Source organism: Lissotriton helveticus, chromosome 1_2, assembly GCF_964261635.1.
Source record: "Lissotriton helveticus chromosome 1_2, aLisHel1.1, whole genome shotgun sequence".
NCBI lineage: Eukaryota > Metazoa > Chordata > Amphibia > Caudata > Salamandridae > Lissotriton > Lissotriton helveticus.
In genome coordinates, this window is record NC_136058.1 from 54,020,042 (window position 1) to 54,043,011 (window position 22,970).

Below are 22,970 nucleotides of genomic sequence, written 5' to 3' on the forward strand. Positions count from 1 at the left end.
CTTCTCTTTTCCTTTCAACTACAGCAGTCTCTCGTAAGGGAATTATGGTGTACAATACAATTCCCAAAGAGTGGGCCTTGGGAGTGCAAAGCATTTTAAATCTCATCCCAATAACTGGTGGCAATTTAAATGTGATGTAATCCACAGGTAAGGTGGGGGATGGAATCAGCATATCAGAGTGAGGAAGTATGGTGTACAACACAATTAACGGAGTGGACTTGAGGAAGGAAACCCTGAATAGCCAAATATTTATATGCAGAGTTTCTCATTTCCTTTTATGCATCGGTAGACCTTGGGGAGGACTGGTAGTGTGCAACACGATTGTCACGGAGTGGGCCTTGGCATGTTAAAGTGCATCCAATAATGGGTGGGGATTTATTGGTGGCATAATCCCCGGGCAATGTGAATAGCTACCAAATCAACCATCATTAGGGTTGCGTTGGTCAGTGGCCAGTTTTCTTTCCTGTTACATGTCAACAGTTTTTAGTGAGGGCCAATGGGGTGCAACACAATTAACATTCAGAGGCAGAGTGCAGAAGTACAGGCCAGTTAAAGTCCTGCACAAGAGGGTATTCTGGAGGACACAAAATATGCAGCATAGCAGAGTCGTTTCTAATGACACTGGGGTGCCAGGATGTTAAGGGGGTATTGCTGATGTCGGCAGCTGATGGTTTAGGGAGCCTGGGGGCTTGCTGATGAAAAGTGGAATGTCATATGGGTGGCTTTGGCAGGTTAGACTTAGGGCCACGGGCAGTTCTGGAATCAATAACTTAATAGCTGCTCGCAATTATTGCAGAGGTTAATTCATTCCAAACATGCAGAGTGGTGTCTTCAAAGGGTGAATTGAGCACGAGTGCTTACATAGCTCATGCTTGGGGGATGAGCAGCTTCAGAGTGTACGATAACTACAGCTTTCTTGCCGGGGAGCTGCTCATGGGTTTATAAAAAATGCTCTTTCTACTATGTATTTATAAGTGCACCTTCAAAGGAGTAGATCCCCAACCACTGACTGCTTGTTTTTTTTTCTCCATATGATGGTGGGAGGCGCACTGTGCTGATATGACGGTAACATGATCTCCGGAAAGCAACTGGCAGAACCTCGAGGATAGCCAACATTCAGTACGGCACACAAGAGTGGAGGAGTTTGTGTTTGGTTTGGTAGTACCTTAACAGTTGCTATGTGTCCTGTTATGGAATATGCCATAGTCCGGCTCATCATCACAAGGGAGAAAAAGTACAGAGGGCAGCGCTTACCATGGAGGGTGTAAGGAATGTGGCAAGGTAATAACTCAGAGCATAGCCGCATGTATGTAGAATTGGGTGGATACGGGACAAAAGCGGAGGCTTCCCCCTGGGCGCTCACACACTAACAGTTCGGTGCTGGCTTTATTGTATGGGGAATCCCCCTTGGGGCCCGGAGAGCTAAGCATACTACCTGCACTTCATTGGCAATTTACAGATGCTTTTAAACAGTGCATTCTATACTGCAGCGGTAATGGTTCAGCGGTGCTACTTTCATGGCGCATGTGGGTGCGTGATGTGGCATAGGATAGGTACTCTGTCCTGCAGGCCTAATAAAATTTATTCAGCACCAATTTCAAGCAAAGGTCAGGTATGGGTACGCTGGTCGGAAAGCACCATACAGGAGGCCGAGAGGGTCTGGATCAATTGCACACGTTACCTGGTGGAATAATTTTCTAAGGTGGTTGTGATTCCACTGCTTAGTTTGATGGGCAAAAAAGGTCGTTGATTAGCAAAAGGGGGCAGTTTGGGAGCTGGTGCCTCAACCAAGGGATATAAAGTATATGCCTGCCATATTGTAGATGGCACTTGCTGGGGAGGCATTGTTATCTCAGTACATCGCGTAGCAGCAGGTTTACACTCTCCATAAATAAGCTGACAATAACAGTCTGGGGAGAGTATTAACATGGTTATTTGCAGGAGTCTCCTGGTGATCAGGAATGCAAGGTCAGATCATTCATCTACACTATATTGGGGGCCTTAGCACCAGATCTGGAAGGCGAAGTAGCTACTGGGGGGGAGGGTGAAAGCGCCAGTTGGCACCTCGCCCTGTGGCGGGGCCCCAGGCAAGAAAAATGTTGGGGACTCCTTTTTTGGCGGGGACTGGCTCATCCTGGAACAGGGAGGGCAGTCAATGGGGCTCCGGGCTGGCGGGAGAGTGGGCCGTCCTGCTGGTGGTCCTGGACTCTCCGGCCCTACCCGAGATGATGGTGCTTGGAAAAAGCAATTTGGTGAAAGGGGGTTGAAATCTGGTGCGCAAGGAAAGGCGCAAAGCAGTACCAGGTGGCCGCATCTAGGGTGTCGACGACAGTTAGTTACCTGGAATGGAATGGAAGCAATGGAGATGGGTTGTGGCCTGCTGGTACAACCAACATCCAAGGTGGCTCTGGAGATACTGTAATGTACATACAATTGTAACCTGTGGTGCAAACGAATATTGCACAACCCAATGTATCAATGTGTGTTGGATTGGTTTAATAAAGTTGGTTTAATGTTGACAATGCATCAACAAATAAAGAGAGCGTTATCTGAGAATTAATAAAGATTACGCAGTGAAGACCAGACGCTGTGTATGGTGCCTTTGATGGTGGGCCAAAAGGGAGGCAAAGGATGCTGGGACGAATCGCACGTTATTTGCCTACTATCAGTCTGACACTAATCCTGCAGTGTATGCAGTATATGTTTTATAGAAACTACATAACAGTGGTGGTAAAAGAAGTTTTGGGTACTCCCTAAACTCAGCACCAAGGACATCAAACAGCGCCTGTCAAAAATGATCTCTGATCCAGCCCATGATCTTTCAGAGGTTAAGGTTGAATGGTGTATTAAATAGTTGAAGAGGTGGAGATGCGCTATGTCAAGCAGTGTCAAGCAGTTTCTTGTGGTGGGAACTTTTAAGGAACTTTCTGCATTCCACCATGGGCTGGAAAGGATAAGGACTCCTACCATCAGTGTTTTGTGATCCGGGTCTTGTGTTCATCCTATGCACTATTTATTTGGCGCTTGAGTAAATTATAAAATGGCATTACATTATAACTGAGGATTGGCAATCCCAGGTCACCCGGCTCCGAGCCCTTTGTGCAATACAACTAATCATAAGAACAGCAGTGGCATTTCCTCCAACCTTTTCGGAGTATTTCTTAAAAACCAGCATAGTCAATGCAAAGTTTGAAAGTTCGGTAACTATTCGGGCTGACATTATGTGTACGGAATGAAGAGAAAGGTATTATGCATTATTCAAAGCTACATTCAGAAGCCCTGGGCCCCAGAATCACAGTCATCTGGCAAAATACATGAATAGATCAGCAAGCACAGCCTTCGATTGTATACAACACAATTCCCAAAGCCGTAACCTTTTAGGGCTTTTTAAATCTCAATGCATACTGACAGCATGCCTGTAAACACTGCTAAAATTCATGAAAAAGCAATGCTGCTTTTGCAATGTGTTTTAGCCGATAAGTATCTGCAATTCGTTATAATGCTAAGCGGACAGTGCCAGAGTGCAAGGGTTCAGTGAAGAGAAAAATATAATTAAATGGAACAGAAAACTGCTTAGGTTTTCAAGAGCAAGTAGCCTCGAGTGCAAGGCAAGTCTGCCTTCTTCTTTTTACCATAGATTGAAAAAATACTAATTTGTGTGACTTTTGTTACTAAATAAGAACACATTCAAACGTTGTAGTATTTTATTTTGAACTAGCTATATCATTTTCAAATTGCTTGATACTAATTATCATTAAAACTTCTTGTTTGCTTTTAACTGGTCTTTGATGTCAACACAGGTAGAATCCAAATAATATTTTAACAGAAATAAGATATAATCACTCGCACTCGTTGAGCTGGTTAGCTCATGTGAAGGATGCTCATAGTTGCAAAGACACGGTTTGATGCAAGGGTGTAGCTATCAACAGAGCAGCAGGTGCAGTGGCTCTGGGGCACAGGGGATTGAAGTACCATGTTGAGTCCAATTCTTACTATTTTTTGCTAACAAAGTGTGGGTGAGGCCCGCTTTCTTTCCTTTCAGGAGGGCCCCTTGCGTGTTTGCTGCGCTATCAGTTTGAAGTAAAGAGTTTGCGAGGAGATCACAGAAGGGAGAACATCTACCTAGGCACTCAATGTGACATGTGTAGTAAGAGAGGGAGCTAGAGATGCTGAAGTTAACAATTACAGACAGAATCTACTTGCCAATTGCCGGGCTTCACAAGCTTTCAGCAACTGAATGGGGCATAACATGTGCAACATGGATTTACTGGGTCTAATATCACCCACAAATCTAGTTTCTGAGGGCTTTTTCATGGATATGTTGCACCTAATTTCTGCAGGTGGAAAATGTTGGGAACACATTTGATTTTACCAAGTACATGCCTTATCCTTGTAATTGGGAAGGTCGGTATCCTCGGTTGAGACACCGGTCCATCCGACTTGCACTGGGCCTTTTAATCTTCATTGCAAAACCACCTAGGTATCTTTACAAATAACGACATGATTGACTTAAATTCCAGAGCCTCGAAAATATTGATACAGTGGTGATCAATTATTTACAGGTCTGGCAATCCCGCCCAATTTCTTGTTTAGGATCCCGGGAATCCCCATTTTGCCAGAATGTACCGGTCGAAATTTGAATGTTGAAATTTGCATTGTGTGGGTTTTCTAGCTAAACACTGACTCTGGACAGCCGTACACTTGTGTTTACAATGGCGCTGGAATTATAGTATTGCAAGTCATGAGGACCATAGAAGCGTGGGCATGAATAGGTAAAGTGACCCAACCTGCTTCTTCGGGTAGTTTGAATACAAAAGTGGTTGAACATGAACAAATATCACTGTCAGGATCCAACCTTTTAAATCAGACAAAGAATTCAACCTGCAAATATGTTACTTACATATCTAGCAGTCACCCATAAGTAGTGTCAAGTCAAGTTTGGAGAACCATAAAAGTTTAACAATAAAATGATCACAGTTTATAAAACAATCACAATCAATGAATTAAAAGAGAACAGTTCAGATAAGTGACCTTTGGCCCTCCTTCAGTGCATATATGATGGCATCAAATAGAGGGCCAGATGTACATAGATTTTGCCATTTCGCCAATGGCCCAATGTCTTACCAGCTCAAGAATGTGACACCTTGTGGCAATCCTCGTGTAAACTACTATATAAAATAGTTAAACCAGCTTGGGTAAAAATGAATCATCTATTCACCACGCATAGGGCTTATTTTACTCCACTCAAGCTTTCTAAAATCAATAAAGAGCTGCCTGTATGTTGTCAGAAATGTGGCTGGCCTCGGCTCCTGACACCCATATATTTAAAGAGTGTCCAGCTTTGATCACTTTCTGGGAGAGTGTCTGCAGTTTTTTATCTGATATAATAGGAATCCCTATCACCCTCGGTCTACCCTTGGTCTTTTTTGGCTTACAAAAAAATGTTAGAGGCCCTGCAAGATCGTTACTTTCTTATGCTGTGCTCTTAGCTAGAAGACAAATATGTATAAAATGGACAGACCCTACCCCTCCCTCCTTTTTTGACTGGCAATCTTCTGTTTTGGAGACTTCCAAGTTGGACCTAGCGATATCAGGCAGTAAAAAGAAGAGCTAATTTTGGAATATTTTGAAACAAGATGGGACTCGGAGTTGAGGGGGTAGGTTTGTTTTGTTTGCTTTTATTCTTCTCTTCTCGGTCCTATGATTATACTGCCGGAACACTCCAAGGCTAGGTCTGGAACCCCCAGTATGTGAGGGGGACCCAAGAAAAGGTCATCTAGCCTCAGAGGCTCGCAAGAATGGAGTTATCTCAGTGGGTGCTTGGTGTATGCTCTAGTAAGTCTAATGCCAGTAGGTGGGCGATCCCACTCCTTAGCTGCCTACGCCTCTCAGCTTGCGAGTGAGGGTATGGACTGCTTGAGTGTGCATTCAGGGCGAGATTGGCGGTAAATGAGGACAAAAAAAATACAACAACAAAAAACGTGGCTTTCTGGCATTTAATCTGGGGCCCTTTAACTAAGTCTCTTTGGGTGGTTTGTAGACAGCGCCAGGACATCTTTGGGTAGCAGTTTGCGCTTTAAAAATACTAATAACATAACATAACATGAGCCACAAATACTAAATAATTTGGTTTAATGTTATTTGACAAATGGTGTAGTAAACCTCACTGCTATACGTTGGGCTAATGAGTTCCTCTGTCCCTGAGATTCCTCACAAGCATTGAGTGTGATTCCAACCACACATGACAGCAATTGTAAAATGTACAGACATTTAAGCTTTTAGAAGCCCAGACACACATCATGATAAACGTGCGCTAAGGGGTGAAGTCAAGTAAGGCATTGATATGGACAATGGATACACAGAACCAAATGGGTATATGTAACCTAACCACTGGTATTCATATAATAAATGCCACATTTTAACTGTGCCACCTCACAAATACATATGCAGCATCTACACTAGGAATAAATAATGTTTTGGTATGGCGAGCCTGCTTACATGATCACACAAATTTATTGGAGTTCGAACTTTGGGTAGACGCTGAGCTCCTGGTACATGTGTGGCTCACAAAAAAATTTGCAGTTTGAATGGCATGCACGTCTAGCATGCCTTCAATTATTTACACTGTACCACTGCTAGTGATGAGGGATGTATTCTGAAAGCATGGGCATGGTATGATTTGAACACACAATAGGAGGACGATTAAATTGAGAAAGCTGTTCAATGTGCACATTTTCACATACAAATGTAATTTGGTAGTATTGTCAGGGATATGTGCTACAAGAAAAACACACCGGTGTTCTGCTAAAATGTGGACTTGGTCAAACATGCTCTGTCAGGAAAATCACAGAGTATCAATTCAGACATTTCTGTCACATAATTTAGTAAGCATGTTGTCACTTTATGTCCCTAGTATGGGAGATAGACATTTGAACATATGGTCATCTGTTGATTTGGGGGCAGGTGATGGTACTTGTGCCAAAGCCATCCTAATCAAAGCTAGCCCATCATTAGCACAGCAGAGTCCGACCCATCCATCATGTGGTCCTGCATACATTGGCAATTTATTCACATTGACATTTGCCCCTAATAATTGCACATGCAACTTTGTCCTACAATGTTTGTGAATATACATGTAAGGTAATGCTTGTTTTTGCTGACTGATGATTCAGCTTACACATCTAAATGCAAACAATAAACAAGAACTTACACAGTCCTTACAGAGCAAGGCCCAGGCTCACTGTACCACTGGAATCAAGCTATCCTGGTTGATGAGGGCTGAAAGCCCAAAACCAGTCCTAGGATTTGTGCAGCATTCCGTCCATCAAATGTGTGTCTTTTGCTTTCACGCCCTAAGTGGGCTGGGTATGCCCAGACGAGGGTCCTGGGCTCACTGTGTCACTGGAATCAAGTTATCCTGGCTGATGAGGGTTGAAAGCCCGAAACCGGTCCTAGGATGCTTGTTTCCGGTCTAGTGAGGATCAGGCTTGGCAGTTCGGACTGGACTGCTCCCATGAGGCACTGGGTCAAGGTTGATTTGCATATGGCCATGTCTAAACTGGGGTGGCATGGTGAGCAAAATAATGATGGATTTAACCCAGATCTCTTGACTGGGGGTGAATGCTTTGATTTGTTCAGCATTCCGTCCATCAAATGTGTGTCTTTTGCTTTCTCGCCCTAAGTGCGCCGGGTATGCCCAGACGTGGGTCCCGGGCTGACTGTGCTATCCGGGCCCTAAAGCGTTGTTTTTTGTATTGCTTGAGGAATAACCAATGACTGAGTTACACACAACAGATGACAATGTACAATGCATTGTTTTGGATGCTTTGCTGTTGATGCATTGCTTCCACCCGACATTCTGGGTCCAATCTGTCACACAATGGGAAAATGCATGTTTTCACTGATGTAACTAACCTTTTAAGTGTATTGATTGATGCAATGCAGGTACACACTCCCAGGAATTTTTTTTCTTGCACATAATATCTTTACTGACATGCTTGTAGATTTTGAATGTGTTGCATGTGTATGTTAACAGTTCGCATAAGTGTGACTCCTTGCGTTCATGGTGCAGACACTAAGACAGGCAATATATTGCTGCGAGATACCCAGACATATTGTCACATGTGCATATCTTACCATTATCAATGTGTATTGCACTTTGTCGTTTGCTAGCATTGACAAAAGAATCATCGTAATAGCCATTTATTGTTCACAGATATTGCAATCTAATGCAAATGATATACACATTGCATATATGATTATGGCCTTACTTGAATATCATACTATCTGTCTGCATTCCTGACAAAGTATGTTTTACTGATGCAATACACACTCAGGGAATGACATACACTGGCTATTTCACCCAGTCTACAGTGTATGTGGCACCCAGCTCAGATTGACTGTCTAGATATGAAAGGTATAATGCTTTGCTTTTAGGTTCCCTGTTCTTATGGGCATGACATAATTTAACAGCCACATACAACCAATGACCAGCATATCATGCCATGATGCAAACACATTTGCTGTCTTGGCTTAGTGTGTGGCACTATATGTATGGCACATGCACATAACACATGCAGAAAAGTGTTTGGAAAACATATTTATCTATATTAATATCATCGCGAGGCCAAACAAGTAGAAATATATTTATCACTGCCATGCATCAAATTTTTCAATAGAGATGGCTTATGTGAACTTATGATGTGAGTAGGCATTCACACCATGATCATTTGTGCATTTACTGCGAGTATACACCACTCTAAGATGGAATGCGCCTGCGCATGCCACCTTTGCAGGGATGATATTGCATGTCATTCTACCGTAACATATTTTTGCCCTATTAGATTCTCTTTGTGTTCTGTTTTTATCAACAAACATAGGTGGAGCTGTTGGTGTCACAGCATTGTTTGTGTAAGGGTAAGATACAGACACACAGTGACAGCCATTCCTGCATGTAACAGTTGCATCCATGACTAATGAGTAGAGGGTTCCTACATTGCCAACAGGTGCTAATTCCAAGCCCCACACAGGCCATGGTTCAACATAAAAAACTATCATGTTGGCTATATGAGCAAGTAATGCAATCTGCTTGTAAACATAGCAGTGACGTAGATGTACTATCTGTGCAGCACTCTCTGGCTATTGCCAAAGTATGAGCCTCTATGTCCAATCTCAGGATGCCATGTAGAGTATGCACTGATCCACATATGTCACAGCAAAAGCTACTTCATTGTAATGACTCCATTAAGTGCTCTCGTGCCTTGTGGTCCAGGTTATAGCATTGTTTAACAAAGACATCTGTCATGGGACACACTTAAATTAAATTTCACCTTGTGGTGACAACAAGTTAGTGGCCAGCTCTACTAAGCACTTGTACACGTAGATCAGAGGGAGATACCTCTTACAATACATACAAGCCTTCAAACACAATGCCCTCCATCTTACCATGTGCACTGAGTTTTTGTGTATGCACATACAAGTCAATCTGCCTTCTTATCGATGGTTATTCACACTACTGACATCTCTGTATTAATCAAATTTTCAGATGTTTACATATTGCCTATTCAACGTGACACTTCTCTGGATATTTGTTGAATGCACAGTGTCATCTGCTCTTTATGTTATGTTTACAGGCCTTTGTTCCTCTTAGTATTGCAATGTGATGCCTGGCAAATGTGTTGTATCTCTACTGTACCTTGATGCGGTTTATGTGACAATGTAGGCAGTAAATGGTTCCCACGTCCTGTGCTATATGTGAAGCCACACATGCATGTATGCACTCTTTAGGAATGAGAGCTTTTTCATGTCGCATGAAACAAGGCCTTTGCCCATGAAAACTGCCACTCATTATCTCTAATGGTATCTGCAGCAGGATGAGTTCCTGCAAGATGCATTCAGTCTGCATGGTAACACATTGTTGAGACTGTTCATTTTGTAGATATTAGTAGGTCTTGTAGTTGGTGGTTCATGTTCTGCACGCTACTGAGTGCCATCTGTTGTACACTTTGCTGCTGCACAATACAGCAAGGCTGCTAGTTGTGCAGATCAGCACTGCTCAAGGGCCAGTGGAGGCTGACTTTCAACTTGGACGGAGAAACGTGGCATTCCTGGCCTGTCCCTCTGATGCAGTCTGCCGTTTCACATAAAATTGATAGATGTACGGCATGGGTCCATGTTGCTCAACAGGTCTGGTGACGTGACTGTGAACTTTTGAGGCCTGCTTCCAGTTGAGGAGATGTGGGTGAGTTTAATGAACACAAAGGCAAAGTTTAGATTTCAACATTAATTTACAGGTTGAACATTCATGATATGATAGTTATTGATCAATCACTGTACATATGATTCAACTGAAGAACTGGTGTGCAATCTGTGTGCATTGCCTATTGACAGCCATTATGTTTTGGATGTCTCTACCACTCTCATCCTGTTCCTCCTTCTCCTCCATTGCGTCCTGCTGTTGCTGGTACCCATCCCTTAGGACATTTGTACACACATACATATATATTGTGCAGAACGGCACAGACAAGCATCATCTTGCACATCATTGGGGGTGAGTACAGCAATCTCCCCCCTGACATGTCGAAATATAGAAACCTGGCCTTGAGCAGACAAAAGGTTCACTCCATAATATTGCAGGTCTTTCAGAGTACCTGATTGTAGTTCCTCTCGACTAGGCCTGGGATGTGCATGTGGGGTCAGAACCCATGGCTTGTGACCATATTATTGGTCAGTTGGAATTAAAAAAATCAGCTCAAAATAAAACCTCTTGATCGTGCAATCTACACCAGTTTGAATAATTTCCATAATTGGGTTTTTCCCAAACCCAGCCGGGCCTCCCCTCTTTGTAGTGACAAAGCTTCTAACTTGTAGGTATTTAAAAAATTGTCTCGTCTCTAAACCATAAATCACCTGTAATTCTGCAAATTGCATCAGCCCTTGTGGGCCAATAACATTACCGAGCATCCTTATTCCCTTCCTCCCCCACTCATCAAAGGCTGGCCCAGAGAATACCTGCCTCGGAAAAGTAGGGTTACTATTCATCCTTGTATAGGCATTATATTTCCTCAGACCGAACCTCTTAGCAAATGCCTTCCAGACAGTGTGTGCAGCCAGAATCGTCTTAAATCTTGTCCTTTTAAAATATCTCATATCGGTAAACTTCAAGAATAGATTTTCTGCTTCTGCCCCCATGACCAATCCATATATGGCTAATGTACCCAGCTCATCCTGCCCCTCTACCTCTGCTCCCCCCAACAGACCCGTCATCTACTGTAGGGCCGCTGCCCAATAGTAAAGTTTGAAATCTGGCAGCGCCCACCCTCCCCTTTTTCCGAGGGAGTACCATAAATCGGAGAGCTCTCCTTGTTTTCCCCTTTGCCCATATAAACCTGTTAATCATATGCTCACAACCTTTAAACCACTTAGCTTCGAAGAGGAGTGGAATCGCTCTAAAAATATATAAAAACTTAGGTAATATCATCATCTTTACGATGTTAGTGCGACCCACAATTGAGAGATGAAGATTATTGAGCCTATCTAGCTCATTCCTTGCATTAGCTATTATAGGAGTAATATTTTTTTCCACTGAAGTATTCAGATCAGCGGTAATAGTCACTCCAAGATATATTCCTGTCTGACTCGGTTGTCAGAGCAATCTACCTGGGGATTTTTAATTATCTGCGTCTTAGAGGTATTTAACGCATACCCTGAAATATTACCAAACCTCCGGGCCTCAATCTCTACCTGCCCGGTAGCCTCCGTGGGGTTCGCTGTAATCACTGCCTCATCATCGGCATATGCAAGTATCTTGCATTGACCCATGCATGTATCCAGAGGGATGATTCTTTCACTGATCTCTATTCTGCGAATCAGTGGGCCCATATGCATTGCAAATAAAAGTGGGGAGCACGGGCACCCCTGCCTCGTGCCTCGCTTTATTTGAAATGGCCAGGTAGACCCTGCATTAACTCGTATGGAAGCCACTGGGGTGGAATACAGCGCCTGAATCGTTTGACATATCCTTCTAATTAAAACCTGCCACAGATCGTCCCAGGAGACCCGATCAGAGGCCTTCTCGGCGTCTAATAGCATAACCGCCATCAGGTCCCCTGCGTCTTCTGCGGCATCAAACAAAGTTATGACCTTGCGTGTATGGTGGGTAGTGCCCCTTCCTGGGATGAACCCATGCTGGTTACTACTCACAAGATTTCCTAATATTCCAGCACATCTTGTTGCCAAGGCCTTAGAATATATCTTGGTGTCAGTATTCATTAACGTAATCGGCCTATAAGACCCAGGCTCGGTAGCGGGCTTCCCCTTTTTTAGTATTATCACTAAGTATGAGCGTCAAATCCGTTCCGCTCGCGGATTTTCGGTAAATCCGCAATCCGCAAACTCCCGCGAATTTACCGAAAATCCGTGAATACGCGAGCGGCGGATTCGGGGGGCAAAAGTTCAAGCCTTTAAGCTTGAAGTTGTAACTATTTTAGGATGGCGCCGGCAAGCTGCCAGCGCCATCCTAAAATAGTTTCTAAGTCAGCTAAGTTAGCTTCAACAGGAAGCACTAATCGATAAAATAAAGCAGGTGCTCGAGCACCTGCTTTATTTTATCTATTAGTGCTTCCTGATCGATCTCTGACCTTTTATACACACAAGAGGCATGGACTCGCATGGAATCCCCGCACGTTTGGCCCCGCTCACACACTTCCCGCCATTTACCCACTATGATGGACAGTTGAAGTTCAAATTCAGTGACGCATTCATCAGCCCAAAAACAATCGTGAGCGTTGTCGAGGCTGGGCAGGTGTGCTTTCTTCCCAAATCTACCGTCGAAAATCAGCTGTGATGCTGGATAGAGGCCTTTGCATCCTTGACTTTCACGAGCGCAATCCCCTGGCTGTTCCTGTGACCAGGAGCTTCTTTCTCTTCATCTGCTGCTCTGATCGGTCTTTGACCTTTTATACACACCAGAGGCATGTGTGCTCGCATGGAAGCCCCGCCCGTTTGGCCCCGCTCACACACTCGCGGTGTGAACCGTCTTTCCGCCATTTACCCACTATGATGGACAGTTGAAGCTCAAATTCAGTGACGCATTCATCAGCCCAAAAACAATCGTGAGCGTTGTCGAGGCTGGGCAGGTGTGCTTTCTTCCCAAATCTACCGTCGAAAATCAGCTGTGATGCTGGATAGAGGCCTTTGCATCCTTGACTTTCACGAGCGCAATCCCCTGGCTGTTCCTGTGACCAGGAGCTTCTTTCTCTTCATCTGCTGCTCTGATCGGTCTTTGACCTTTTATACACACCAGAGGCATGTGTGCTCGCATGGAAGCCCCGCCCGTTTGGCCCCGCTCACACACTCGCGGTGTGAACCGTCTTTCCGCCATTTACCCACTATGATGGACAGTTGAAGCTCAAATTCAGTGACGCATTCATCAGCCCAAAAACAATCGTGAGCGTTGTCGAGGCTGGGCAGGTGTGCTTTCTTCCCAAATCTACCGTCGAAAATCAGCTGTGATGCTGGATAGAGGCCTTTGCATCCTTGACTTTCACGAGCGCAATCCCCTGGCTGTTCCTGTGACCAGGAGCTTCTTTCTCTTCATCTGCTGCTCTGATCGGTCTTTGACCTTTTATACACACCAGAGGCATGTGTGCTCGCATGGAAGCCCCGCCCGTTTGGCCCCGCTCACACACTTGCGGTGTGAACCGTCTTCCCGCCATTTACCCACTATGATGGACAGTTGAAGCTCAAATTCAGTGATGCATAAATCAGCCCAAAAACAATCGTGAGCATTGTCGAGGCTGGACAGGTGTGCTTTCTTCCCAAATCTACCGTCGAAAATCAGCTGTGATGCTGGATAGAGGCCTTTGCATCCTTGACTTTCACGATCGCAATCCGCAAATCCGTGGATTTTGCGGATCAACAATACGCAAATCCGCAAAATTCGCGGATCGTGGATCCGTGAAATCCGCCCATGCCTAATTATCACAATTTCCGCTCCCCCCCAGGAGCCTGGTATAGATACACCTGCCTGTGCCAGCTGCATTGTTGTGACCATATCATCACCCAGTATCCCCCAAAACACCTTATAAAATTCGATTGGCAGTTGGTCAGGGCCAGCCGCTTTTCCTGAGGGAAGATTTGATATAGCTTCTTTAATCTCTTCTAGATCCAGAGGTTCTTCCAGCCCCTCTGCATCATCCTCTGTCAACCTTTCCACTGGAATTTCATTCAAGTAATCCCTTATTTCCCCTGGATCTCTATACTGCTGGTCATCATACAATGCCTCATAAAATGTCCTAAATACTCCCGTATCTCATCAGGATATGAGAGCAAACTACCTGCTATATCCCTAATTTCCCTTACCAATCCTGATGCTGCTTTTTGCCTGGTACGGATGGCTAGTGTGCGCCCAATCGTCTCGCTGAATTCATGACATTTCTCCCTTTTTGCAATAAAACTCTTAGCTGCCTTACTTGCGATATCCTCTTCTGCCTCCATTTTAACCTTCATAATCTTGGTAAGTGCATGGTCCAATGACACCCCTGATAATACACAATGATGCAACTCCTCCTCAGCATCAAGAACTGCATTAGTTAATTCTCTGTTCCTAAGCTGCTCTTGTTTACGTTTAAAGGTATTAAAATTCAGAGTCTCACCGCGAGCCCCTGCCTTAAAGACACCCTAGACCACCCCTGCTGCCGCACTACCCCTATTAATTTCAAAAAAGCTTTTAATCCATTTTCTCATGTGTTGTATGTAATTATCATCATATATAAGCCCTCTTTCAAAGGTCCATACCCTCCCTTTTCTGATCACTGTAGGCAGAGTTAACGTTAAAATAAGGGGATTATGATCGCTAAATATCCGTGGGAGTCTATCGATCCCTGAGTTGGAGAGTAATGCATTTGATGTATAGAAATAATCCAGCCTTACGCAGGATGATATGGAAAAATGAGCAGATAAGTGGGCAAGTAGTTTGGATATAGGGGGGGAATGGTTTTACCAGTCACTGGATTTGGGGCAGAAAATACTGTGCTCAGCTTCACTCTAGGCACAACACTACAAAACTTTGTATCACCTATATTATACGCCTGTGAAAATAGCCCAATGGGGAGGGACATCGGGCATCAATTGTTTCAGATGTGGCAGTTTAGAGGCTGATCTAGTGCATGTCTTTGCAACATGCCCCCACTTGCAAACAGCTAAAAAGGACATCGAGATTTTTTTAAACACACTACTAGGAACTGAGATTGTGCTAACCCCCTCGATAATACTTTTAGGAGTTAATAATGATGACAGGCAGATGCACGGTGGAAGTTTTATATTTATAGCTATGGCAGTCCTGAGACTTTGTATAGCTCAGCATGGCTTGATCCTTTACCACCATTATATCACCAGTGGTTAGCCAAATTGTTGTCAATTTATAATTTAGAGACTGCGATATATGCAAGAAAGGGGAAAAAGGGAAGAAAGCTGGGTAAGCAAATTTGGGAACATATTATTCGCTGGAAAGAGGAAGTACTGGTTAACTAGATGTCTTAAATCTTTGGTACTCAAATGTCTTTTCTGCTCTACCTCTTCTACTCGTTTGGTGGTTTTTTGTCTGTTCTTTAACATATGATTATTTAAGAATGTAATGAAGGTAATTACATTGTATTAGACTGTACTATTTGCTGTTTAACATAATTTATAAGATAAGTGCTCTGTACATGTATAAATGGGGGGAAATACTTAATACAAATATTTAAAAAAAAAAAAGGAATTCAAAAAATATAGGACAACTGTCAATGCTTTTCCTCCGTGTGGTATTGTATTGTATTGTATTGTATTTGACATTTATGTTACAGATACATTCTGGTCCATGTGTGTTATGTGCAGTTATTTAGTCATACACATTTCTAAAGGTATTTCGAAATATGCGTTACTCATAGAGTTGGTCAAAGGTGTACACATGTCTCCCCCATTACTTTGTATAATGGCAAATGCTGAGCATGGGCTTTGACATTTTACACTTCTATATCCTGACATACATGTTGATCCAGTAGCTTTCTGTGAAGGCTATTTGGAGATGGTTCTGGCCACTCTTTTTTGTTTGCTCCCACTACATGTGTGAAGTGACAGATGGAGAATAGATAATTGCCTAGTTGGTCCTCCATAGGTAGGTAGTGACAACTAATAAGGTTGACACTGACCCAGGTATATGTTCATGGTAAACCACAGATGTCGTTGGTGGGCTACATGACATTGGCACAGGCCTTTCATGGTACACTTACTTGTCCATGTGATAATGGGTAATACATGTGGTGCATTCACACATGTCACATGGATTGTTATTTTGGCATAATAGTTGTCATTGTGCACTTTGCTTCAGACATGTGTATTGTAATGTGGGCCAAGCTCATGTAGGACACACTGATGTTTTTTATCCGGAGCTGTGTACTACATGAGTAGCCACAATACATTTTACATTCACATGTATGTGTAGGATTAGAACTTGTAGATGATTGTTTAGTTGTATGGCTTGCATTTATTCTTTTGTTTAAGTTCAGAACAAATTTATTGGGAAAAAGAACGTGATAGGATACAATATAAAAGAGCAATAAAAACAATAGAAAGTATACAATCTATATTGGTTGAAGTAAATGGTATACATAAGTAAAAAAATACAAAAAGCATTATAGGTTGGTAGAACATTCAGGATGCCAATATCATAGATGTTATACAATAGAGAGAAAGATTAAAAAAAAAGAAAAAAAAAGGAAGTCCAAGTGTATGAAATATAATAACAATGAAGCATATGAAGTCTAACTGTATAATAACATATAGGAAGTCATGGAGGCTTAGCTACTTCTTGTTGCAGAGGTGTTAAAGAGGGGGCGCACCTAGCACTGATATCAATGAATGATGTAACCGGTTCCCATAGATCTAAACGTTTGGATGCTAAATGTTGGGGATAAACAAATGTGGTATCTAATCTATGATTATAACAGACCGCATGTTAGGGATGATTAGAGTGGAAAATGTAATTTATTTGGGACCATACCTTTATCCAAAAGTGCCAAACAAATTAGCAATTAAAAAGCATGTGTGGTAGATCAGCATGTGGTGACGAGCAGGACCAACAAGTGTGAGAAGTGGTGGAACAATGTGTATGCAGGACAGAAGGAGTAAATAAAAGTCTATTATATATGAAGAAGAGTGTCTGTGTCGTATTAGCAGCTCTAGAAGACTTGCGAAGATGAAGCCATATTTTTTCCCACAACTCCACGTTCCAAGAAATATCCAACTCTGTCTCCCAAGACATTTCCGTCTTAGTCTTGACTCTTGGGTTCAAAGGAGAGTGCAAACATGTATAGATCACAGAGGCTTTAGAGTTGCGAAGTAGCAGAGAATGCAAATTATCTGCATGAGTAGGGGAGGAGGAAGCATCAGAAGGAGAAGATATATAATGTGAAAAGGCGGATTCAATGGCACATATCAGAAGAGAGTATTTAGCACTGAAAGAATGAGGAAGATCAAAAGCAGCACTTGCTTGCGTAAAGGACATAATATCATCCTGACAATATAATTGGTGAACCTATATTAATCTCCGATGCGCCAGGATTGCCAAAAGAAGGGTTTGTTATTGATGAGAATATTTGTGTTGTGCCATATAGGGAAATCAAGAAAGGGTATGTTAGAGGGGGTGGGAAGACGTTTAGAAGTGTTTCTGAGAAGAGGGGTAGAAATGGATTGTGGTTTACGTGTGAAAGATAAATATTCATGAAAGGTAAAAGGCGAGATAAAAGATCGTTCCAGCTTAGTCCATAAAGGACATTTTGTAGAGGAATCTAGGAACCAACGTGAGGATTGGGTAAGTAGAAAGGATTTGTGGTAAAGGGGGAAATCAGGGAAGTTGACTCCTCCTTCTGATTTTGGGCAAATCAGTTTAGAAATAGACATACGTGACTTCTTATTCCCCCACAGAAAGGAAGATAAAATGGAGTTAATTCTCTTGAAATACTTGAGAGGAAATGCTCACGGAATCTTAGAAATGGTATATAGGACAATGGAGGAGAGCATCATTTTGATGGTATCCAAGCAACCCCACCAAGACAAATATAGGGGATGCCACTTTGCTGTTAAGGAGGATAGTCTATCAACACAATTTTCCATGCATCGTGATATTGCTCCCGCAATAGTTGGAGTAAAATCTAAGCCTAGATATTTAATGGAGTGGGGGCTCCATGAAAAACCTGAAGCAGCAACATTTCACACTTGTCCTTATTTAATTTGTAGCCAGACACTGACGCAAAAGCTTCCACTCTTCCAGAAAAGCAGGTAGGGAAGTTTGGGGTTGTGATAAGAATAAGAGTACGTCATCGGCATATGCTGCCATTTTGATGTTGATTTCTTGGAAAGTGAAGCCGTGTATATCTGCGTTTTGTCTAATTCTAAGCAAGAAGGGTTCCAGGGCAATATTAAAGAGGAATGGAGATAGAGGACAGCCTTGTCTAACGCCTCTTGCAAGATGAAAGTAAGAAGAGATCCGTTGATTTGCGGTAAAAGCAGCTCTCGGGTTGGAATATAAGATGGAAATTAAAGCGATAATTTTGCGACCTAAACCAAACCATGTAAGTGTATGAAAAAGATAGGGCCATTCAACTCTATCGAATGCTTTCTCCGCATACAAAGCTATGGCAGCCAGAGGGTGAGAATTGTGAGAAACTTTGGAGAGGATGTCAAAAAATAAACGGGTGTTGTCTGTAATAAGCCTTCCCTTGACGAAACCAGATTGCTCTGTCCCTAATATTTCAGGCAAATGAGACTCTAAACGTAGGGCCAAGGCTTTTGATTTTTTTTTATAATCGACGTTTACCAAGGAGATTGGTCTGTAATTTTTGCAATACTGAGAGTCTTTACCAGCTTTGGGAATGAGGCAAATGAGAGCATCAGAAAAGGAACCAACAGAATTTCCAGATTGCAAGAAGGTCAATATAAGGGAATGTAATTTGGGAAGCAAAAGAGATGCAAAATGAAGAAAAAATTCCACCGTAAAACCATCTGGTCCTGGGGCCTTATCCTTTTTAAGAGTGATTAGAGCATTATGAAGTTCTTGTTGGGTAATATCAGATTCTAAAGAAGAAAAATCAGGAAGAGAATCAGGTGGAAGGTTAAGTTGGGATAGGAAATGAGATATAGTATTGTCAGATGCTGAAGTTTCGGAAGTGTTGTGTAAAACTGAAGGAATTCCTGTAGAATCTTCTCATCTTTGAATTTTAATGAATTATCGGAACTGAAGACAGATGCTATATTGAGTTTATTTTGCTTGTTTTTCAAATAATTAGCCAACAGCTTCCCAGATTTATTTTGACCACCATAAAAGTTTGCACTTGACTCTAGTAGGTAATTGGATGCATTATTAGTGGTATCTCGATTAAACTGAAATTTGATCTTTAAAAGTTCGGATAGGCAATCTTTGGACTTAGAGGAGTAATAGGAATGCTCCAAGGTCCTAATTTTGGTGAGCAGGGCATTAGTTTTTTGTCGGGCTGATTTGCGTTTGCTAGAGACAAAACTGATGATGAAGTCTCTGGCAGATGCTTTAAATGCATCCCAAACTGTGGAAAAAGATACATAATTCGTCTGAGTTGAGGAGTTACGATCTAAAAAGGAGTCGAAAATGTCATTGCAATCACCTGTGAGAATGAAATTGACCTCATAACAGCGAGTGATTTGTTTGGACAGTAAAGTCCAAAAGGAGGGATCTCCGGTTGTGGGGACCTAGATATTTAGTAAGGAAACTGGTATGTATGTTATCCAACATAAAATTAAGAAACACCCATCTGCCTACTTGATCATTAGAATGTGACAACATTTTAATAGATAGAGATTTGCGAAAAAGGATAACAACCCTATTACGTTTACCATCTCCACGTGAAAAAATAAATTCTCCAACCCAACCTTTTTGAAGTTTCAGAGATTCATCATGTGTAAGATGAGATTCTTGTATGCATGCAACCTCAGTGTCTAATCTAGCTAAGTGTGACAATACCCTCTGTCTTTTAATAGGGGAATGTAAGCCTCTGACATTCCATGAAACAATTTTTAAAGGCATAGAACATATTACAGCAATGTATAACCAACCATCTGAATAAAGTGTGAAGAATGAGAATAAGATAGAAAGAGAGATAAGGAAAAGAAAAAAAGCAAGAACATAGATTCTGAGATGAAGTAAGAAGAAATGATGGATAAAATAGAAAAGAGGGTAAAACAATCAAGCAAGGAAAGCAGGAGGAGCGGAGAGGAGTGGCAGAGAGAAGAAAAAAAACAATTGAAAAGAGAAACTTACGTAAAATCCAAAACATGCGGAAGGTGAAGGGGTGGAAGGCCACATGGAACAACGACAGAGCCGAGGACTACAAAGGAGGTCGGGAGGGAGCACAGGACGAACAAGCCGCATAATGGAGGGAAGGTATAAGACGTGAACATAGTCTGGTAGGAACAAAAAAGGGTAAACAGGATAAATATTGAGCATATTAAACAACCATTCCAAAGATATAAATACAGTTCTCAAAGGAGAAAAAGGATTGGAGAACAAACATTATCATTACACATTGCACATGTCGCAGGTAACCATGGCAAAGATTATGGTGGAGCGGTTTCCATGGTCTCAGTGTGATATGAGTTAAGAAAACTTTTCAGCTTAAAAGGATCCTCGTAAGTGGTGGTTCTATTATTGATGGTAACTTTAAACAAGCAGGGGTGAAAAAGACCGTATCGTGCACCAATTGAACGCAAATGTGGTCTCAAAGACAGGAACTCCTGGCGGCGATCAGCAGTTGATTTAGCATAGTCTTGTGAAATGTATAAGGAGTTACCTGATCATACAATGCGAGACATTGCTTTGGCAGCCAACAGAACCTTGAGCAGGTCGGAGTATTCAGGGAAATACAAAATTACTCCTCTCGATTTGTGTGCCGGTAGAGAAGTGGTAGAACGTGGTGGTGGTCCCAACCGATGTGCTCTTTGAATGTTTAAATTAGTGTCCTCAGGTAACTTAAGCAGATTATGAAGAAGCGTTTTGAAGAAAAGAGGGGCATCTGACCCTTCCGCAGCTTCAGGAAGGCCAGGAAGGCCATAAATGCACAGATTATTTCTTCTATTTCTATTTTCCAAGTTCACAATCTGCTTATGGAGTACCAAAACTTGTGAAGAGATAGAATCCATTTTGGAAGTTGAAGAAGAAATAGAGTCAAAGTTTTGTTCTAGTACAGTTGCTACACGTTGGTCTATGGTGGACCATTTATCAGAAAGAAGTTGAAGTGTAGATTTAGTTTCTTCTATAAACGGTTTTAAGGCTCTGATCTCTTCAAGGATTAAGTCCATTGTCACTGAATTAGATTGCTTGGGAGGGGAGGGATACTTTTTCAGTCTCTTTGTGGAAGCCTTGGTGACCACAGAACTATAAGTATTGTGAGACGTTGAGGCATCTTTAGAAGCAATAGCATCTGAGTTCTCTATGCTTAAACACTCGTATCGAGAGCTAGTACGTATCTGAAAACTGCGGTGCACAGGCAGAGGTGGTGCAGAGGGTTTAGACAATCTTCCCATAGGCCTAAAATAGATATTCCATCAATATATAACTTCGAGAATCAAGTATTAAAATACTCTAAATGTATATCATAAGCATATAGATATAATGAGTTAGGTATCTAAGTACAACAATACACCATAAAGATACACAATGAGATAGCAAAATAGAAATTATCGGCGACCTATGACATGAGCAATGCATTCAAATATGAAAAAAAAAGATAAATGATGAATGATGAAAACCCCTACATTCATGAAGTCTAATAACAGGAGAGGAAAGTCCAGACAAATTCAGGAGCAAAAGTCTCATGTGGCAAATAACAGCGTCAGGTAGGGGTTAAAGATAGTATATCAACCAAGGGCCACAGAAGAAAAATGCTGCGCATTATTTGAAACACCAAGAGTTTATATTCCAGGAAAAAAACATGTATGAAGGCTGCCATGAAGATAGAGAGTCTGTGGTAACCAGATCACAAAATAGCGGATGTGTGAGGAAACACCATACCTCAGTATGCAGGCATAACATAAAAAAAAACAACCATCCAGATAAGGAGCAAGTTGATACCTGCTGTGATGAGGGGGCCGCTGGGGGTCTTATTGCGAAGGATCTGGGTGAGGCAAAGTAGCGTCGCTAGGAGAAAATCTCCGTCTGCGACTCAAATTGAAAACAAAATGGCGGCCGCAACTCGTCAGAGCCGCACTGTGGGTGAAAAAGCCTCAAACATCGTGGTCCAGCCAGGAGAAGTCACCAAAAGGATACCAGGTGAGCCTCCATAAGTTTAAACAGCTTGTCCCTCTGTCTGGGATCCGAGTGAGGGCATGTGAGCGGCTTTCGTTGGCTCCCGGCTCCCGCCGCCACCGGAGAGTCAGAAGAAGAAAAACGACACAGGGTCGTGGCTATGATCCAGCAAGGCTGAGCCTAAGCTACAAAAAGAACAAAACAACTGCCAGTACTGGACGTCACTTCTATATATTTATGCCAACCTTTATGAAAAGAACATAACGGTCCGTTTTTTAATTACGCCACTAGTTTATTGATTCATTTTTTGCACTAGTGAAATGTTATTTTCATATGCAAATCAACACTTTTTTTGTGTATGAACAGAAAAACACAATATTACATTATAATACAAAATCTCAATACACAATACAATTTACAAATTTACAACACATCCAACTCACACACTTGGCCAATACATTCATCCTTTTCCTTACATCCCAAAATATACATATAGGACCTAATGTCAACAGTGAATTTTCTATACATATGAATGATTTTACATCAAAATGGAGTTTTGTGCAATAAAGTGAAGATGATCTAGAGGGGTAACCCTGCTCTCTAAACACTATTTACACTATTTATCTTAGTTGACAAAAGGCACCAAAACAGGTCGACG